This window comes from Dendropsophus ebraccatus, chromosome 14 (genome assembly GCF_027789765.1).
Source record: "Dendropsophus ebraccatus isolate aDenEbr1 chromosome 14, aDenEbr1.pat, whole genome shotgun sequence".
NCBI lineage: Eukaryota > Metazoa > Chordata > Amphibia > Anura > Hylidae > Dendropsophus > Dendropsophus ebraccatus.
Window position 1 is genome coordinate 15793183 of NC_091467.1, and position 21970 is coordinate 15815152.

At 44.1% G+C, this 21970-nt stretch overlaps 1 long non-coding RNA gene across 1 annotated transcript; it reads left to right on the forward strand.

The window, feature by feature from the left end:
* Positions 1-474: 474 nt before the first annotated feature.
* LOC138772591 (uncharacterized) lies at positions 475-21421 on the forward strand. The gene is made up of 3 exons (XR_011359780.1): positions 475-562; positions 17440-17558; positions 21210-21421. It is a non-coding gene; the product is annotated as an uncharacterized lncRNA (long non-coding RNA).
* The last annotated feature ends 549 nt before the right edge of the window (positions 21422-21970 follow it).

The following is a 21970-nucleotide window of genomic DNA, read 5'->3' on the forward strand; positions in this document are numbered from 1 at the left end:
GGGTAGGCAGTTGCTATGGGGCCCGTGCAGGAGGGGGGGCCCGGAGGAGAAGATAAGAGCCATCTCCTTCTGCTTAACCCCTTATGTACTGCAGTGTGTATGTGACCCAATGTTTACTTACATGCTGCAACACAAAAGAAGGGTTAACAAGCAGAAAACAGAGATCTTTGCTTCACTGCTGACCTCTGACCTCTGTTCTCCAGCTACAAATCAACTAGGAAAATGTGCAGAGCTCCGTGCAGAGGTCAGGGGTTATCAGTGTACCAGCAGTAAAGCAGATATATATATTAAGGGGGCCCCTTAAAATTTTTTGCTATGGGGCCCTATGAATCCTAGCTACGCCCCTGGGTGTAGCACAGTCACCATGACTAATAGGCAGAAGTTCATTGCAGGCAGCAAACTAAGAACAAGCTGGGTTTGCATGAGGAAACGCCATTGCCAATCACATGGTCCCAGGTGAGCCCAGGAGGACGAGGCAGCACGTTGTCAATCATTTATGTGCTGCTGCCTGTCAAAAACACTTTACTACTATGACCTGGTGCTACAGAAAAGCTAAGTTGTGGTACGTCAGGTATCATGTTTTGTGCTAAGCAAGTAAAGCCGTATTGATGAATGTTTGGTTTCTTCCTGAGTAATAGTCTCTATGTCACCTGGATCATGTGTTATTATGGAAATATCCGAAAGCGGATGATAGTTTGTGTCTTATTGTTTAGATTTCAATTCTCATCCACATTTATATGACGAGCTTACGTTGCTTCATGTTTGTCTACAAAAGAACGGATATCGACTAGAAAAATTCTAGTTCATAGGGGTTCTCAGGAATACAGAGGAATTTCCTTATCTGGAGGACTCTGGATAGGCATGTGTTACAATACAGACTGTAATGCTTCATTTCACCTGTAGTAGTGCTGTAGGGGTCACAACAGATCACCGCAGATCACAGCAGAGGAATACCCTTTGTTCACCGAAATGTTTAGAATGACTTTTGGGCATGTTAATGGTGGCTTCTAATAGATCTAGGTAAATTTAAAGTGTAACTGTCATTTAATTGTCACTTTTTAGAAATCAGAAATCAAGTACAAGCGATTTTAAGAAACTCTGTAATAGGTTTTATCGAGAAAAAGAATTTCCTTATCTACTCAAAAAGCTGTTTTCCTATCTCCCCCCTCACTTCAGAATAAGCAGTATTTCTGTGTTCATTAAGGTCTATGGAGGGGTGGGGTGCTGATGGGGATGAGTGAGCCGGGAGAGGAGAAAAGACAGCCCCGCACAACATAATATTTTGCAATCTTCTCTAACCAAGTTTCCAGATAAGCACTGAGTGTTCTGACCTCTGAATCCAGCAATGTATGTGCCCAGTCTCCAAACTGCACAGCTGCTTGTCTGCTCTTCCTGCTTACTCATCCCCCTCTGCCCCCCCCCCCCTCTCTCCAAAGGCAATAAGGTACTCAGAAAACCTTTGCTCCTCTCTAATGTAGATGACTTTAATAATTATGAACTGAAGAGGGGGAGGCTATGAAACAGCATTTTGAGTACAGAGAGTTTTTTTTATACCTAATAAAACCTATTACAGAGTTTCTTAAAATCGCTTGTACTATTGATTCCTGCAAAATATGACAGTTACACTTAAGAGGGAAACTGACAGCACTGATGTGCATATATCTGTGCTGCCAGTTTCCAGATGCCGATACCAATCACAGTTCATCGCCAAAGGTTATGTATACAATGCTCCTGTGATCAGCATCTGGAAACTGGCAGCACAGATATATGCAGATCCGTGCTGTCAGTTTCCACAAAGTTTTCTAAGGTGAATTGCCTTCTAGTTGTGAAAAGTGTTTTTTTATATCTTTCTATGTAATGTTAAGACTTTATCCGGGGTGACCCCTGATGAAGTCTTGAGGACGGAACGCGAGGGGACTCTGCTCCACTTACCCCCCTTGGGCTTTATATGACTATGTGGTTGATTTTCTCATTATTGTTTCTTTTGTGATTTTCTTTATTTTTTGGATATATTTTTTTACTTCCTTGATTTGTTGTTTTTTTCTAATTATATGATATCCATTATTTGGGACACTCTTCACATTATTTGGTGGTATATCAGCACGTCATATCTTGTGTTATGATTTGTTCCATGGTCATTGTTAAACCTCTATAGACAGCTCTCAGTACCATTATTTTGGTCGGAGGGGGTGTGGTTGCACAGTGAACCTCACTAGGTTCTGTGCTTGTTTCATGTATGGTTTTAAGGGTTTTAAATTTTTGTATTCAGTAGTTGTGCTAAATAAAATTCATTTTTTTTTTTTTTTATTTTGTGGCGTGCAGCCTGTTGTTTCCCAGCTCCCCCTTGGTTTTGTTTCTATGTTCTGTAGTTTGAGCTAGGGGCTACCACTGAGCTTTATTCCTTTTTTAAGTGATGCCCGCAAGGTTTTTTGTCTATTGTTTCCCTCTGATTCTCTGAGGAGTAGGACGCACACAGAACAGGCATCCCTGCTGAACTTAGCCAGGGCCTGGCTCTGCCAGGTTCCCTGTCTGGGACAGACCCTCTGTGTTAGTTAGTCAGAGACACACGTGTATGGAACAACCAAAGACTTTCAGTTCCTATACTCTACTTATTCTAACTATGCTGTGTTAGATCCCAAAAGGAGGACAAGTCAGAGATCACCTCAGCCCACGCCATGAACCTTTCTGTAAAGTGCAAGGGTGGTCTCATAGAACAGAGGAACTGACCCGGATAAAGCAAAGTTACCATAACGAAGGTCTATGTACTCTATGTCGCAGCGCAGATGAAACCGGGACACCCATGGACACTTAGCTTCACCCAGGTAACCTAGCCTGGGGCTTGTGCCAACCTAGTAGGACAGGTATCCCGACACTGCAGGGAAGAAGGTGGTTAGTGAAACATAGGCACAAGTATTCTTTTCTCAAGTATTCTTCTCTCAAGTTCCAGCAGAACACACTACTACCCTGGGTTGGGGCTCTCACAACAAACTCCTCTCGTCTTCTCTTCACTGCTCAACACTAAGCCCCACAAGCACCGCTACTCTAACTAAGCAATTAAAGTATCTCCCAGCACAGATCCAGTGAACACAAGTCTGTACTTAAGAAGTTATCTATCACCAGCGTATCCTGTATCACAAGAGACAATCAGTAAAGTCATTTTATTTATTCTACTGGGACTCAGTGATCATTGCATCAGCACCTACACATACCAACTACATATGCCTTGAGGGTCACCGCGTGGGGATGCCCCATACTTAGGTTAGGGAGCCACACGAATCAGGAACCTCAAAGCTGTGTGGGCTTATGCACTTTGATCAAATTGTAACTAACTCTGGATGTTAATAGTATATATAGTGCTGAGAAGCAGATGGATCAGTCATAAGTATATGGATGTGCGGCCATGTCTGTTTTTCTCCCCATACAATGCCTGACAGCCTGGTGTCACACAGTACTACCATTTGGTCAACTTGGCCAGCCATTACCCACACTTGGGCAACTTTGGGAAGTGACCTGAAAGTCCAGATTACAAATCCTGAAACAGGATAAAGGATGAAAACCTAGTTGGCTGAGCATGGTCCAATCTGATTTAGTAATGCAGTGGTTCCACACCAGTTGCCATTAAAGGCATTATCCAGTGCTACAAAAACATGGCCACAGAGATAGCACCACTCTTGTCTCCAGTTTAGGTGCAGGATTTGTAACTCAGTTCCATTGAAGTGAATGGAGCTTAAAGGGGGACTCCAGCAAAATAAAAAACCTTTTTCTTTCATATCAACTGGTTTCCGAAAGTTATATAGATTTTTAATTTACTTCTATTTAAAAATCTCCAATCTTACTGTACTTATCAGCTGCTGTATGTCCTGCTGGAAATGGTGTTTTCTTTTCAGTCTGACACAGTGCTCTCTGCTGCCACCTCTGTCCATGTCAGGAATTGTCCAGAGCAGGGGAGGATTTCTATGGGGATTTGTTGCTGCTCTGGACAGTTTTTGACATGGACAGAGGTGGCAGCAGAGAGCACTGTGTCAGACTGGAAAAAATACACCACTTCCTTCAGGACATACAGCAGCTGATATGTATCGGAAGACTGGAGATTTTTAAATAGTAGGAAATTACAAATCTATATAACTTCCAGAAACCAGTTGCTTTAAAATAAGAAGAATGGAGACAAGAGTTGTGCTGTCTCTGGAAGAAAGTGGCCATGTTTTTGGAGTGCTGGATAACCCTTTTATTACTATCCAGTAATATTTTTAATTGACTTGGATATGTTATATTTTATACTTATAGCTCACTTTTTATTTGGAGATATTTCAATTTAAATGTCATCTGTTTCAACTCACACGCAACTAAATTATTAAAGCAGCAGCCAGAATTCAGGGTAAAAGTCTGTAAAAGGCTAAGTGTCATATGAGGACAGGGCCCTGCTCATCCATGTTCTTGGCCTATGTCCCCATATTCCTGCATTTGCTGTCATTTGATTTGGTTATCACAGAAACACAATCCAGTGTTAGGTCCCAGCAGTAATCCTCTAGAATAGATTTCATACACAAATCCAATACCTGTAGTTCTCCCAGCAGGTGATTTTTTTTCCCTTTAAAAATAAAGTATAGAGATCTGTAAATTACTTCTATTTGAAAATCTCCAGTCTCCCAGTACTTATCAGCTGCTGTATGTCCTGCAGGAAGTTTTGTATTCTTTCCAGTCTGACACAGTGCTCTCTGCTGCCACCTCTGTCCATGTCAAGAACTGTTCAGAGCAGTAACAAATCCCTATAGCAAACCTCTCTTGCTCTGGCAGTTCCTGACATGGACAGAGGTGGCAGCAGACACCACAGTGTCAGACTGGAAATAATACACCACTTCCTGCAGGGCATATAGCAGCTGATAAATCTTGAAATTTTTAAATAGTACTTTCTGACACCAGGCACCCTGAGGACCAGAGCTAAAAAAAATACTACCTTAGGCCATGTTCACATGGTATAAGAGACCAGCCGTTCTGTGACCTGGTCTCTGAAAAAGATCATCCCAGCCAGTACTGCAGTACCGGCCGGATTATCTGTCGGCCCGCAGAGTTCTGATGCGGGCGCATCTGTGCATTCCCGCATCAGAACTCCCCTCTGCACGCTATGAAGCTTGTGGCCGCAGCCACGCGCTCCATAGTGTGCACTGACATGGTTTCACGGAATAGCGGGCGCAGAAAACTTACATGTTAGTTGTTTGCGGTGCCGCTAGGGGTCCCGGCCGTAGCGCATACTATGTGTATACGCTCCGGCCGGGATCCCATAGACACCCGGCCAACATATTTTCGTATTAACTACGGCCGTTGTTGCAATCGGCAACAACGGCCGTAGAAATACGAAAAAATATGTAGTGTGAACATAGCCTTAATGGGTAGACTGTCAAGGTGGTATAAGGAGTATTATAGGCCAAGCAATGTCCCCTGGGAAATAGTATGTAAATCTCTTCCAGTGGGAAGGAAGCTCACTAGCTTTCTTCCTTATAGAGAAGTCTAAGGTGTGCATAACGCCAACTTCTTCGAGATGAAACATAACACAAGTTTCTTTTAAGAAATCACTGTCACTGAACATCTTGTTTTTGCCTTTGGGAATATACAATCATTGAAGCTGGCGGGGAAAGAGCAGCTCCAGCATGTGATGGAACATTAGTATGAGAAGAAAAGAAGCTCCATTCCATTAGTGATGTGTGTAATGTATTCCTTCTTCTCAGGTAATATGCATACATGGAGTCAATGTCAGGATCTGGAGTTCTGTGCACTGACACCGCTAACACAGTCGCATTGTTTGTGCAGAATACCCCCGAGGATTGCTGTAATTTCATGTAATTATATTGGTGGATATATCAGCCCTGTGAATTACGGGAATAAGCTTAAGGCGATGTAAATATATATATATATATATATATATATATATATATATATATATATATATGGAGATTTATCAAACATGGTGTAAATTGAAACTGGCTCAGTCGCCCCTAGCAACCAATCAGATTCCACCTTTCATTCCTCACAGACTCTTTGGAAAATGAAAGGTGGAATCTGATTGGTTGCTAGGGGCAACTGAGCCAGTTTCACTTTACACCATGTTTGATAAATCTCCCCCATAGTGCTGAAGATAATGCGGCTATATGTGCTATGAGGTATATGTAACCATAAGTATATTGCTATAGTACAGAGGGAAATGCCTTCAGTCTAGAATCTAGTAATCCAATTCATTACAGTATAATCTTTCGTTTTAGGGTGCCTTCACACCTACCGACTCGCAGCGTTAATAACGCCGTGAGTCGGCTAGGTCCTGGCAGATCACTGTCAGTACATACACGCAGCGGTCTAACCGACCGCTGCGTGTATGTAAATCTGCCGGCCACTTAACCCCTTCTGATGCCGACCGGCAGCCTCCCGCTCAGCTCTGTATACATTACCTCCTCGCTCCACGGGGTCCCGGCGTCCTGCTCTCGCGCCCGGCCAATCAGTGTGTTGCCCTGCCGCAGCCACTGATTGGCCGGGTGCGAGAGCAGGACGCCGGGACCCCGTGGAGCGAGGAGGTAATGTATACAGAGCTGAGCGGGAGGCTGCCGGCCGGCATCAGAAGGGGTTAAGCTGCCGGCAGATTTACCTACACGCAGCGGTGGTTCAGACCGCTGCGTGTATGTACTGACAGTGATCTGCCAGGACCTAGCCGACTCACGGCGTTATTAACGCTGCGAGTCGGTAGGTGTGAAGGCACCCTTAGAGAGATTTCTATAGTAGACTTTACATTAAAGAGGTATTCAACTCAGACATAACTTTTGATATGTTTCTGCCCATAATGAAACTGAAACATGATGACTGAAAACATAAAAATCTGTGTGTGAGCTTTTCTCTCTGTCTCTCCCCCCCCCCCCCTTCTGAGACAATTGATTTGAACAAGTCCCTGTCTGGCTGTATCTGCAACTGTCTAGCTTCTTTGTAATGCTGGGAGGGATAATCTGAGGTCAGATAAAGCCAGTCAGGGACTTGTTTACATTAGCTGTCTCAGAAGGCGGCGGAGAGAAGGGGGAGACGATTATTAGGCAAGGGCTGCACGGACATAGCTAACAGTATATATATATATATATATATATATATATATATATATATATATATATAAAATTCACAGCCCTTGCTGTAACATTTTCGAGCCGTATTCGGGCTCAGTAAGGGAGTACCGATCTAGAAGATCAGCGCCTGCTTACACCAAGGCCCTTACTCAAACTGCTTCGCTGTGTTTGGAAGCCACAGGCTAGGCTAGGCCCAGAAGTTGACTGCAGCCCTAGGGCTGTCTGGAAAACATGGATACAGCCAACGTCTTCAGCCACCGTTAATCAAATGCAGAGCGTTTTCGGAATCAGTGAAACCGAAGCGTGCTCAAGGAACGCTCATCTCCAGTCTCTATCCACCTTTTACACCTTCCGCTTGTCAGAGTACAGTATATGGGGATGTCTTGACCGTCCACTGACAGATAATGTTGGTAGAGAAAGAGGTCGGACATGATGGAAAATCACCACTGACTCCTTTGTTCTAGGAGACATATGCTGCAGTCAAAGCTCTCTGGTTGCAAGTTGTCCTTTTGCCATTTATCAGCAGACAGGAACAATCATTTCTGATGATTGGTCCATGCCATCAGTCAACAAAAGAGTTGTGTAGGTAATTAAATCATCGCTATTTGGTCGCACATCTTTCTATATAAACAGGAATCTGCGTCCGACTATGATGAAGGTAATAGGTGGCATGAGCGATACAGCGACAATTTATTAGGCCTTGTAAAGTCTCTGCAAACAAGCCTCAAAATTTGCTTGGTCACTAAGGGGTTAACTAGTCTAATTAATCACTATGGTTTTCTGTTTTGGACCATTGCCTTGATATATACGGCCACGCTCAGGTTTGCATCATGGCTTTCATCCACTGTTGACAGCTTAATGCTTAGCCAAGTAGGTCCAAACAACAATCAACAAATCTTATTCAAATATTTCGAATCAACTGGTGTCAGAAAGTTATACAGATTTGTAATTTACTTCAATTAAAAAATCTTATGTCTTCCAGTACTTATCAGCTGCTGTATGTTATGCAGGAAGTGGTGTATTCTTTCCCGTCTGACACAGTGCTCTCTGCTGCCACCTCTGTCCATGTCCGAAACTGTCCAGAGCAGTAGGAAATCCCAATAGAAAACCTCTCCTGCTCTGGACAGTCCCTGTCATGGACAGAGGTGGCAGCAGAAAGCACTGTATCAGACTAGAAACAATACACCACTTCCTGCAGGACATACTGCAGCTGATAAGTACTGGAAGACTTGAGATTTTTAAATAGAAGTAAATAACAAATCTATATAACTTTCTGACGCAAGTTGATTTGAAATAATTTTTTTTTGTGGAGTTCCCCTTTAAAAATTGCTGTCAATCATGACTGAGCAACTGCAGGTGGTAAGAAAGGGCAGTGTGAATAGATCCTAACCTGGTGATAGAAAGTTGGCTAGTACATTCATATGCAAAGCTTGCCCATCACATTAGCACTTCCTACCATGGATCATATTTTCACCCTGTCTCTTTTATACTAGTAACTCAAGCTCAGGAACATTCTTTGGATATTCTGCTAGAATTTCTGTGACTTCCTGAATAAGTTGTCGTTGCTCCAATGAGTTGTCAATGAAGTCATCTTGGCAAAGCCGGTCACTCCTGGGAAGTCTCTGCTCTCTTCCCAGTCTATTCCATACTCAATTAGTAATATTCAGCTTGATGTCAGAGGGAGTGGGTACGGTACAGGCTACAGTATAGCAGGCATGGGGAACCTTCGGCCCTCCAGCTGTTGCAAAACTACAATTCCCATCATGCCTGGACAGCCAAAGCTAAAGCTTTGGCTGTCCAGGCATGATGGGAATTGTAGTTTTGCAACAGCTGGAGGGCCTAAGGTTCCCCATCCCTGCAGTATAGGTTCGGATAGTAGCAGAAGCTGAACCAGCAGGGATGCTGCTGACTGTTTCTCCTCAGAGCCTTCTCAGTGGGCTTAAAAGACACAAATATAGTATCAAGAATCGCTTCACAAAAATGCCTGGAGCATATGGTGTCCATCTGTGTCCACATTTTAGTTCAGGAAATTCATATTCGCATACTTTCACTACATGTTGGACAAACATGAGTCGGTAGCACAAAGACACAGAATATAAACCAAGAAGAATATATAATGATAATGTTGTTAGCAGAATCACTCTTTAACAGTTAAAGGGGTACTCATTTTCAGATCAGCTGGTTTCATAGAGATTTGTAAATCACTTCTATTTGAAAATCTCCAGTCTTCCAGTACTTATCAGCTGCTGTATGTCCTGAAGGAAGTGGTGTATTATTTCCAGTCTGACACAGTGCTCTCTGCTGCCACCTCTGTCCATGTCAGGAACTGTCCAGAGCAGTAGAAAATCCCCATAGAAAACCTCTCCTGCTCTGGACAGTTACTGACATGGACAGAGGTGGCAGCAGAGAGCACTGTGTCAGACTGGTAAGAATATACCACTTCCTGCAGGGCATACAGCAGCTGATAAGTACTGGAAGACTGGAGATTTTTTTTTTTTTTAATAGAAGTAATTTACAAGTTTGTATAACTTTATAAAAACAGTTGATTTGAAAAAAAATCCACTGGAGTTCCCCTTTAAAGGGAGTCCGACAGCACGGATATGCATATATCTCTGCTGCCAGTTTCCCATTGCCGATCAAAGGAGAATTGCGTAGTTACCGACTGCGCTGCCCTATGATCCGACATCTTCTTAAAGGGAATGTGTTATCAGAAAATGACCTATTGTTTAAATAATGTTTTTATGCTAAACAGATTAGAATTAAAGAACAAATTTAGTATCTGAAAATTTAGGTGACACATTCCTTTTAAAAAGTTTTTTTTTTAAATTTTTTATTTTTTTTATCCCCGTATGGCCTCTGACCGCCTTCCTTTCCAGGCGATGCGGTATTTTCTTGCTGCTGTCCCCAGGGCCTTATTTACCACTAGGCACCCGTAGTCCGCTGCCTAGGGCAGCACCTTGCAGGGGGGCAGCACCAGGGAGCAGGTGGAAAGAAAAAACATTTTTTATTTTTTTAGTCTCTCACCTCCTGTTCAGACTTGCCAGTAAATCTGGCTGTCTAGCTCTAGCTGTCCTAGCTGTCCCCCTTCTCTTGCTTTCAATCATTCTGGAGGAGGCGGGCGGCAGCCTATAGGTACTGCACGGCTGGAGAGCGGGGCGGGTACTGACAGTGTCATAGAGATGTTATTGTGACACTATCAACTTGGGGATAAAAAAAAATAAAAAATCTTTTTTTAAGAAGACGCCAGATCGCAGAGCAGCATGGATGATATGTTCATGTGATTGGCAAGGGAAAACTGGCAGCATGAATATATGCATATCAGTGCTGTCAGTTTCCTTTTAAAGGGGTTATCCAGGCTTAGGAAAAAATGGCTGACTTCTTCCAGAAACAGCTATTAAGGAGTATAGTAATGATTGAGCAGTATTTTACAGCTTCTATATAGATAGAAACTACAAAAAGTTGAGTAACTTTATATAGAGGTCTGACTACTGACCTTGTACTGCTTATATAGTTATATAGTTTATACTATACTTCAGAGCTGCATTCACAATTGTGCTGCTTATTGGGAAAACAAGCTCATTGTCAGACAAATCCCTAGCCGATTAGCTGATATCCTATAATACCGTGTGACAATTATAATAGACTACTGTACATAGATTAGGGTTTTCCTGATGCAAGTCAGCCATGCAAGTTCTGTGTAGGCATAGCGGCACCAAGGAATTCTGGAAGATTTCAGCTGTGAAGTCTCCAGAATTGTAAATTCAGTGCTGTGCTCTTATACAAGATGTAAGGGCCTTATTCCACAGGACGATTATCGTTCGGATAATCGTTAAATAGTTCAAAATTAAGCGATAATCGTTCGGTTGAATAGCAGTTGACGAGAAATCGTTGATCGCTTGATAAGACCTGATATTCGCAAATCATTCGCATGGAATAAGATATCGTTCGGTTGTTTGCAATAGTGACGACAAGACGACCGCAAGATCATCGTTCCGTGAAATTGGGTGAACAATTTCAGGTTGTTCGCAATAGAGGTCGTTTGAGATAATTTATCATTAACGATTATCCGAACGATAATCATCCCATGGAATAGGGCCCTAACCCAGGAGTATATATATATGTATGCAGTGTCCCAGAACAGCCCTTCTTGTGCTCATATTGTTATTATAACTGGTTCTGTTCTGGAAAGCTATGGTCCACTGCAAACTGCGTGTATTGCGTTACCCTTCTCAGTATTCAGGTCTGCTATTTCATTCATTTATTGCATGTGTATTCAGGTATCAGTGTCTAAAGGTATTATGTCGCCTCCTAGTGTTCAAGGATGGTACTTCTCATGTATATTTCTCTGTATATGCCTAATGGTGTGATGATGCAATGGCTGGATATCACATGACTGTGCCCTGCTTCCATGGTAACACCAATGGTCATCGAGCTTTTGGCTGGGGTTACCATGTGACTTCCTGTTCTACCTCAGTCTATCTCCTTACCCAGGGGGGATAGGGTGTGTTGCTCTGCTGTTCCTGTGCAGTGTAGTCTTGTCCTCCACCTTCAGGAGACAAGTTGTGGTTTTGTCCTCTCTCCCTGCTAAGAGAGAGGCCTGCGTGTGCTCTGCTGCTCCAGTCCACTGGCTGTGTTCCTGTCTCAAGTCTCAAGATTCTCATCTGGGTGTCGATTCTTCAGTCATTCTTCAGTTCCTCTCATCATCATCTTCTCTAATCATCAACAGCAAGTATTTAATTCAAGTCTCATTCCACCCAGCATCTCTGCTTCAGTATCACTACTACTCCCATCATTCAGCACGCTACTCCCACAGCCTATTGCAGCATCACCCATTACTCTGCTTTATTCAAGATTGCCTTATTCCCGGTTGCATCCGGAGAGACTGTTGCTACTAGTTACCACCGTTATAATAAATATACAACTACCGTTGTTTCTGAACCTTGGCATTGGTGTGATAATTGGTGCCCTGACTAAGGACAACGAAGAATCGCATGCCCAGTATCCTGCAGGGTCAGGAGCCCGGTTTCCAGCTGTATCACCCTCGTGCCTACACCGTGACCACATTATCCTACAGCTGCCCCGGTTCCAGCCTGTTAGCACCATCTATACTGCGGAGTGGCCTCTAGGGGCCAGGGCATCGCATGTAACCTTTAGGGTCTGTTCACACTCAGTGAAACAGACGGAATTCCACGCAGAGCCTCCACCATGGACTCTGCTCACAATCCCGCCTGCCTCAGTGTGTCAATGTGATGCCTCGATGGCCTCAGCTCTTGACATGTCGATTCTTTGAGCAGAGAGCGGCAGAGGCGGAGGCCCACAAAGCATCGCATCGACACTCTGAGGCAGGCAGGATTCAGAGTCCACGGTGGGGCCTCCGCGTGGAATTCCCCCTGTTTTACTGTTTTTACTGTTTTTAGTGTGAACAGACCCTTAAGGTCAAAAATCATTCTATTTGTGGCTTGTGGACTTTTTCTTAATTTTTTCAAAAATCAATTGGTGTTAGAAAGTTATATAGGTTTGTAATTTACTTCTATTTAAAATTTAAACCTCTTCCAGTACTTATCAGCCGCTGTAAGTCCTGCAGGAAGTGATGTATACTTTCTAGTCTGACACAGTTCTCTCTGCTGCCACCTCTGTCCATGTCAAGAACTGTCCAGAGGAAGAAACTTTTCTATGAAGATTTGCTGCTTCTCTGGACAGTTCCTGACATGGACAGAGGTGGCAGCAGAGAGCACTGTGTCACACTGGAAAGATTACACCACTTCCTGCAGGACATACAGCAGCTGATAAGTACCGGAAGACGTGAGATTATAAAATAGAAGTAATTTACAAATCTATATAACTTTCTGATTGTTTTTCCCCTTCCGGAGTACCCTTTTAATACAAATAAATAGATGAAATCTGCAGCAGACTAATTATGTGTGAATATACCCTAACAGGACTCAATACTTTTGATAAATTTTTCACCGGTGCACAAGCAGCAGAAAAAGCAGAACACAGAACAACGTACAAAACTGGGTCCAGCTCCAACTCATAAAAAGAAGATGAGGATATCATGTTCTTCCCATTCGTTCCTTATTTATAGATGCGGTCATATATCTCGGAGGATGAAGGTCTTCAGAATTCTCCTCTCTGAAGACTCCCCGGAGCGGTTTATGATTTCAGAGGAGATCTCCCCATTCCTCAGCCAGGTCACGCTGCCAAAAAGTGATTTCAACCGTTTACACTCCAGGCATCCGTTTGTATAAAGTCGGGGTGAAAAAGTTATTTGGGGAACTCCCATCTCTGGAATGATGGCGAAGCGGTCTGAAGACGCTGACCGTGGTCATTTATGATAAAGTCAGGAAATGGAGGAGCTCGGTAAGGTTTACAGCCCAGGAATGAGGAGCAGAGGGGTCCCTGGTGGGTGGGCGGGAGACAGGGAAAACTGCACCATGAAATGTCACTGGTAAACAGGCCGCAGTAATGGAGGCTTTTTTCCAAGTACATGAACCATAGTAAACTTTCCGGGATCCCTTTTCAGAGCAAAACACCGTAATCCCAGTGGTGACTATTATGCCATAGACAACAATAGTGGGTGAATAACAGTGACCGTCACAGTGTCCCAGTAAGTATGAGAGAGATTCCAGTGACTGCCACAGTGTCACCATAACAGTGTCACGATTCACAGTGCCTCATAATAGTCACAGCCACAGTGCCTCCCCGGTGTGATGTTATATCGGAGGATCGGCCGGTCACTTGCTAGGTGGTCGGGTGTGACTCCACTCCAGTGGTGTTTGGCCAAGATACAGCCTGACCTTAAGGTGTTAACTTGTGATGCCAGTGCCTGGAGGGCACACAGGTGTGATGGCACGTCTGCTTTTATTTTATAAGGCCGGTTATACCTTTTCCCCTGTGGTCAGTGTCCTGCCGGGTTGCTACCAGGTGCGGTGTGTGTGGTGTAGGTGGATTGCGATAAATCACAGAGTCTCTTCAGTATAGTTAAAGGACAACTCCCACGAAAAATTTTTTTAGCTTATTTAACACACATTACAAAGTTATATAACTTTGTAATGTGGTTAAATACCCGGTCTGGCCCCCTTCCCCCACTTTCGGACCCCCGACCCCCCCGCCCGGAAGTTAAAGAATATATACATTACCTATTACGATCGTCACGGTCCTCTTCTCCCGGGCGGCATCTGGTGACGACGACGTCAGAGCCGGGGGGCGGTCCGGGTCTTCTTCCTCCTCGGCGTCTTCATAGAGAGTGAATGGGACGGAAAAGGCTGCTGGTGCACATGCGCACCAGCAGCCTTTTCATTGGCTGGAGCGCATCACATGGCTTCCAGCTTCGTCAGCCCTGATTGGCTGAGGTTGCTGGAAGCCATGTGATGCGCTCCAGCCAATGAAAAGGCTGCCGGTGCGCAAGCGCACTGGCAGCCTTTTCCATCCCCAGGACCCGGAAATCAGAGACATCGCTGGACGGCGGTGACGGTGAGGCGGACGGCGGGCGAATGGAGTGGCGATCGTCACCGGAGGGATGGTGAGTATGGTGTCTGTGTGTGTCTGTGTTTTTTTTTTTTTTTGGGGGGGTCCCGCGGGAGTTGTCCTTTAAGCCGGTTTACTTTTGGCAAATGTGCAGCAGGTAATACAGAATAGGTAGTATAAAGTTCCTTTGGGTAAAACACTTGATAACAGACTGGACAAAGTTCACAATAAATACTTGACAAGACAACGACCAGATCTGTAGTGAAACTGCGGTGTAGGATATAGTCGTGTCAGACTGAGCAGTGCTGAGTGATACGTAGAAACAGAGTAGCAGAGAAGAGGATGCTGCGAGAGTCTCAACCCATGTAGTTCTGTGCTCTGCCGGGATGTTGGAGGATGAGGTAGAATACTTAGAAGAAGAAGAAGAAGACCTGTGCCCCTGTATTGACTTTTACTTAGTCTTCACACCACCTTATGCCCACTAGACTCTGCTGAACCTTCCTAGAGGGTGACACAGGCCCCAGACCTTGTTACCTGGGATGAGCGGAGCTGAGCGTTCCCTGCTGAAACCTGCGCTGCAAGATGGAGTTCATAGGCTTGCTGTAACTTTGTTCTATCTAGATCAGTTCCTAGCTCTTTGGCTTTCATGGATACTGTCTTGCACTGTGACTTCTCCTTGTCCATGGCGTGGGTTGAGGTTGTCTCTGGCTTGTCCTCTGCATAGTGCTTGGTAGCGTTACTTATAGGAAAGTTGGGGAGGTGTACTGTCTGGCGTCCTTCCCATACGGGGTGCTAGCTAAGACTGAACTTCAGAAGACCAGGCAGAAGATCACTGTGGAGAGCTATCTGGCTTGTGTGCTTTCTCCACAATGTCCAGGACGAAAGACCTTTGCTCCTCCCACACCCATGTGACTTACTTCCTCCCAGCATGTAAGGTGCGCTGTGAGTGGGTGAAGAGTGCAACAGAAGAAACAAGAGGAGAGGTGATAGAAGAGAAGAAAACAAGAATCCTACTGGTCTACAGATTCTGGTAACAAACAAGGAAATAGTAACCCTTTACATACTTCAGCTGTGCGGCTTCTAAATACATATACATAATACAGCAACATCTAGTGGCGAAACTTAGTACTGCTTTCATCACTTTTGCGAGGGGTGTATTATATGAGTAAAACCAGTGTTAGGACACCACACATCCACAGTGCCTCATAATAGTGACAGCCTCAGTACCCTCATAACAGTCACATAGTGCCCCCATAATAATGAACTCCACAAAGCCTCATAATAGTGACAGCCACAGTGACTCATAATAGTAACAGCCACACTACCCTCATAACAGTCACATAGTGTCCCCATAACAGTCACATCCACAGTGTCTTTATAATAGTGACAGCCACACTACCCTCATAATAGTGCCAGCCACACTACACTCATAATAGTGCCAGCCCCACTACACTCATAATAGTGCCAGCCACACTACACTCATAATAGTGCCAGCCAAACTACACTCATAATAGTGCCAGCCACACTACCTTTATAATAGTGACAGCCACACTACCCTCATAATAGTGCCAGCCACACTACACTCATAATAGTGCCAGCCACACTACCTTGATAATAGTGCCAGCCACACTACACTCATAATAGTGCCAGCCACACTACCTTGATAATAGTGCCAGCCACACTACACTCATAATAGTGCCAGCCACACTACCTTGATAATAGTGCCAGCCACACTACACTCATAATAGTGCCAGCCACACTACCTTGATAATAGTGCCAGCCACACTACACTCATAATAGTGCCAGCCACACTACCTTGATAATAGTGACAGCCACACTACCCTCATAATAGTGACAGCAACACTACCTTCATAATAGTGACAGCCACACTACACTCATAATAGTGACAGCCACACTACACTCATAAAAGTGACAGCCACACTACCATCATAATAGTGACAGCAACACTACCTTCATAATAGTGACAGCCACACTACCTTCATAATAGTGACAGCCACACTACACTCATAATAGTGACAGCCACACTACACTCATAAAAGTGACAGCCACACTACCATCATAGCAGTCACATAGTGCCACCATAACAGTCACATCCACAGTGTCCCCATAATAGTGACAGACACCTTTTTTAAAATAATGTCAGTCATTTCGTGTTTTGGTCATTACACTGAGGGCTGCTGGTACACTATACTAGTTAGGGGGACAGATTGCCATTTGAATGTCTTTAATTAAAAAGTCCATTGAATTTAATAGTAAAAAAAAATTACTATTTTTAGTAAAAAAAAAAACAAACAAACTGTGTGTGATCAACTAAAAAAATAACGTCTGGTGTTTTCAAAAGACGTCTGCGAACAGTTGCCATGATCATCATTAAACCATTACGTAAAACACTGTGTGCATTGGGCGTCTGTTATTTCATTGGGGTCAATCAAAATGTGTTTTTCTCTCTCTTTTTTTTTTTTTTTTTTTTTGTTTACTTTGTGTGAACATAACCTAATAGTGACAAAGTTCTCAATAACAGATGGGGACACAGCGTTCTCAACAATACCAAAATGTCCCTCAATAACAGTGACAGAGCCATAGAGCAAAGTGTCACCCCACTTGGTAACCCCCCCCCCAACTATTCAGTAGTGTTACTGTGTGTGTAATGTACTTTACAATGTTTATCTTCATACAATGGTGGACACTTTATGTGCTCTGCTTTATGGTTATATATTTATTGCTGGTTCCAGTTTTTGTTGCCCTAAGTGGCCATCATCACAATGTCTCGCTGGTGACTCCCGTCCGGTTCTCCGGCCTTCACCCATCTGCAGAATCCTCCTCACTTCTCCCTCTTCTTCTTCCCTTTCATCTTCAGATCTTCCTCATCTACATAATACACTGAAGAAATTGCACCCAGCAAAAGAGCAGGGACCCGCTCCTGGCTGACGGCAAGTCCTCCCCCGCCCGGCAGCGACCTGTCAATTGAATATTCAGGTATGTCTCAGATGTGCGTCACACTTGTAGCCCCCATTCTCTCTGTAAAGCTGTGAAACTCTCATTATATAGAACACAGGATGTCATCCAGATGCAACGTGAATCCTATTCTTGTTCCGTCACCCTCGTGTTTCCACCCTTAGCCCTCGGGGTTAACCATGCAGAAGATCCTCTTTTTTTTTTTTGCTGTGTTACCTTGGTGACTAAGGATGCTGTGACGTGCGCAGTGGTACCCAGTCTGGTTGCTGAGGGGGACTGGAGAGCCAATGACTAGTCGATGGTCATTCAGGAAATTACCACAAAGAACATGACACCGCTGTTTCTATCAGATGCAGAAACTGGAAGGAGGCGGCTGAATAAGAACAGAGTTCATGGATAATACGTCGGAGGAGCGACGTGATGCTGGATGGAGTCAATGTATTATTGGCTGCTTCTTAATTAGATCAGGAGCCATATGGTATTGACTACAGGCACTTGTGGCACAGAAGCAGGATTGTACAGATATGTATTCACCATGGTTCACTTTTTTTTTTACATTAACAATTTTTCAAAATGTCAGTGGCGGTTTCTTCATGTGTACCAGCCCGTCCACTCTATGCACTGGAGGTGGGCCCGGCGCCCCCCAGTGTAACAATATCTATAGTCCTTTTTGGGCGGGGTAGGCGGCTGCCCGGGGGCCATGACTCATAGGGGGCCCCCTCTGCGCTCTGAACTGACTGCAAAACACTGAGGCCTAATTCACACATCCGTTGTTCAGTCCGCGATTGCAGGCACGCAATTGCGGACAGAACATAAAACCAATGTTATTCACGCGTCCGTACTTGTATACGGGGCCGCAATCCGTGCCGCAAAAAAACTGACATGTTATAATGCGGACCGTCTTTTTGCGGCACGGATCGCTGGGGTAATGGAGTGTGAACGTAGTGCACCGTGAAGCACGAAGCACTACAGATGCACATGTGTAGTGCGGGCCGCGGTCGCGGGCTGCACTACGGGTGTGTGAATAAAGCCTGACAGATAAAGAAGCAATGAGCAATTCACTGTCATTCTCTCTTATAAGAATGGGGTCATGGATCGCACCGCAGGTGCCGTAACCCCTACCTCCCCTTCCCGCCGCACTTACTAGAGGCTGCGCTGCAATACACCCACCGCATGATAACATCATTATAATAATCATGCATGTGTGCACCGGGGTGGGGCCTCAAAAGAAGGGGCAATGGGAGGAGCCGGGTGCCTTCGGATGTGACAGGGAAGGCAGGAGGGGTCACAAGGTTGGGGGAGGGGTTGATCAGTTGGGGCCTAGGGGCCCATAATGCTGTTCAGACAGCCCTGACAATACCCCCTCCCCTCTGTGACGCAGACAGACTTGATTCTAATGGAGGGGTGTCACTGGGGTGATGGGCAATTGTTACACTGGGGACACCTCCAGTGCATACAGGGGGCCGGTGCACATGAAGAAACCAGGGCCGATTGTGGGAACCAGACAGCATTTTAAAATATGGATCGCACCACCAGGATCCCTGCCCCGGCGAGACCAGGTAGTGGAAAAAAATCACTAGGTCCATTGCTTTAAAGGGAACCTGTGACCAAGACAACGCCATCTAATCTATCACCATCATGTTATAGATCAGGAAGAGCTGAGCAGATTGATATATATCTTTATGGGAAAAGATTCTGTAGAACTTGTAACATGTTGATGGAGATCACTAATCATTCTGTGGTAAGGAGTCCAGTGGGCGGTGTCACTCAGTGGACTGGACTCTTGGAAACATCAGAGATTTCAATCCATAAATTACAAGTTATACAGGATCTTTTCCCATAAAGATATATATCAATCTGCTCATCTCCTCCTGCTCTATAACATGATGGTGATAACTTAGGTAGCATTTTCATGGTGACAGGTTCCCTTTAAGCAAAAATCATTTCCTAGATCAAGGACATATAATAGTTCAGCATCTATGTAGAGTGCACCATTTTTTGGGGGGTACGTGATCTCAATGGTTTTATAATGCAAAACCCTATATCATCCATAATGTATGTTCACTAGGGAACCCAGGGCCGGCGTCAGCACCCGGCTAAGTAGGGCAAATGCCGGGGCCCCCAGCTCCTCTAGGGGCCCACTCCCGTTTGTTACTACATTTTTTTTGTTAGTAAAAAAGAAAAAAAAGTGTAGTAACAAAGAGGACTGGGCCCCTAGAGGCCGCATGTGACAGTTAGGGGCCCGCCGATCCATACTGGGGCCCCCGAGCACCTGTCTTCCATCACAAATCTTCCCTACAGCCGAGTAGGAAAGAGGACCTTTGAGTCTGAAGGACCTTTGATGATGTCACGGGTCATGTGATCGGACACATGACCTGAGGGCAGCAGGTAGGCTCTGAAAACTAAGTGTCCTGTATGTGCTGGTTCTTCTACTTGTTTTGTGTATAGAGGTCCTGCTGTAATATATCTATAACTATTACAGCAGGATATATATATATATATATATATATATATATATATATATATATATATATTACAGCAGGACCTCTATACACAAAACAACTAGATATCTGTATCTATCTATCTATCTATTTCCCTATCTCCTATCTATCATATGAACATGGTGAGACCTCTAGTTCTCCTATATTCAGGCCCTGCAGTGATATACAGTGTGTGTGTGTGTGTATATATATATATATATATATATATATATACACACACACACACTGTATATCACTGCAGGGCCTGAATATAGGAGAACTAGAGGTCTCACCATGTTCATATTATAAATAAATATATATATATATATATATATATATATATATATATATATATATATATATATATAATGCTGGTGCTGCTAGTTCTCTAGTATACAGCTCCTGCTCTGTGTGTGTGTATGTATATACACACACACACACACACACAAACACACACAGAAGGAGCTGTATACTAGAGAACTAGCAGCACCAGCATGATATATATATATAATCCTGTGACTGGGTCTGACTCCTCCAGAGTCCTGACTACTGCAGAGATCAGGAGATACAGGAGGAGAAAGATATGCAGCAGCCGCATGTTTCTTCTGCTGCAAATCTTTCCTCGCCTGTCTCTCCATGATTTGCTCCTCAAAGGGGCCCGCCGAGGCTCTGTCGCCCAAGGGCCCACAAAAAGCTGGAGCCGGCCCTGAGGGAACCAATAAGGTAATAGGCAGAGGAGTAACCTGTAAAGGCCGTATTAGACGACCGGATGCACAGGGTAAGAGGGCGGAGATCTACTAGATTGGTGATCGCTTCCCGAGCCTATTATTCAGCTCGATAATCGTGCGGGCAGGACTGCATGAACATTGTTAGCGATTGCAGTAATCAGCCATTGGCCCCACATCAGCCATTACACGGACAATGAACGAACGGCTGATTGTTGTCTTCCCTGACCTCTTGAGAGAGTCAGAAGCCGCCATACACATTAGATGGTTGGCCAGTGCCATTGAAATCGATGGGTTTGGATGACACAGTGGTCTCTATAAAGGCATGAATCTCCTCTAGCTGATAATGGTCCCTGCTGTTCTGCTACAAGCAGGATGATGGTGGATGTTATCTTATCAATGTCATGCGTTCTCATGTCTCATCTTCCTCCTGTCTTATAACCCTCATCCTGTTATCACAATACAAGACAAAGACAAATTCCAGACTACAATCTGCTTATCTTGACTCTTGACTACTCCCGGCAACCAGAGACACCGAGAAGCAGAGACCAAGCCGACAACACAGCCCATGAGTGATGAGGAAGTCAATGATCATGGTGGTGGTGGATCTAAAATGTGATAAGTGTTCTAAAGCATCTGATGTCATAACAAAAATAAACAAATAAGAAAATACATTTGAAATAAATAGAAAGTTAAAAAAAAAATGTCTGTTGGCTTCACTAGTAACGATATAGATTCTGACGCTGAATACTGCTCAAAATGGTAAAAACACATTTTTTTCCTTTCAAATCAACTGGTGCCAAAAAGTGCCAGATTTGTAATTTACATGTATTAAAAAATCTCAAGTCTTCCTGGACTTATTAGCTGCTGTATGTTCTGCAGGAAGAGGTGTATAAGAAAGTCTGGAAAGCAGGAGAGGTTTTCTATGGGGATTTGCTGCTGCTCTGGACAGTTCTTGACATGGACAGAGGTGGCAGCAGAGAGCTCTGTGTCAGACTGGAGAGAATACACCACTTCCTGCAGGACATACAGCAGCTGATAAGCACTGGAGGACTTGAGATTTTTAATAGAAGTAAATAACAAATCTATATAACTTTCTGGCACCAGTTTATTTAAAGTTGTTTTTTTTTTTTTTTTTTGGTGAATAACCTTTTGAATGAGAAAAGGCAATAATAACAGTATAAAGAAAGTCTGGATCTGTATGCATTTTTTCAACAATGACTTTTTT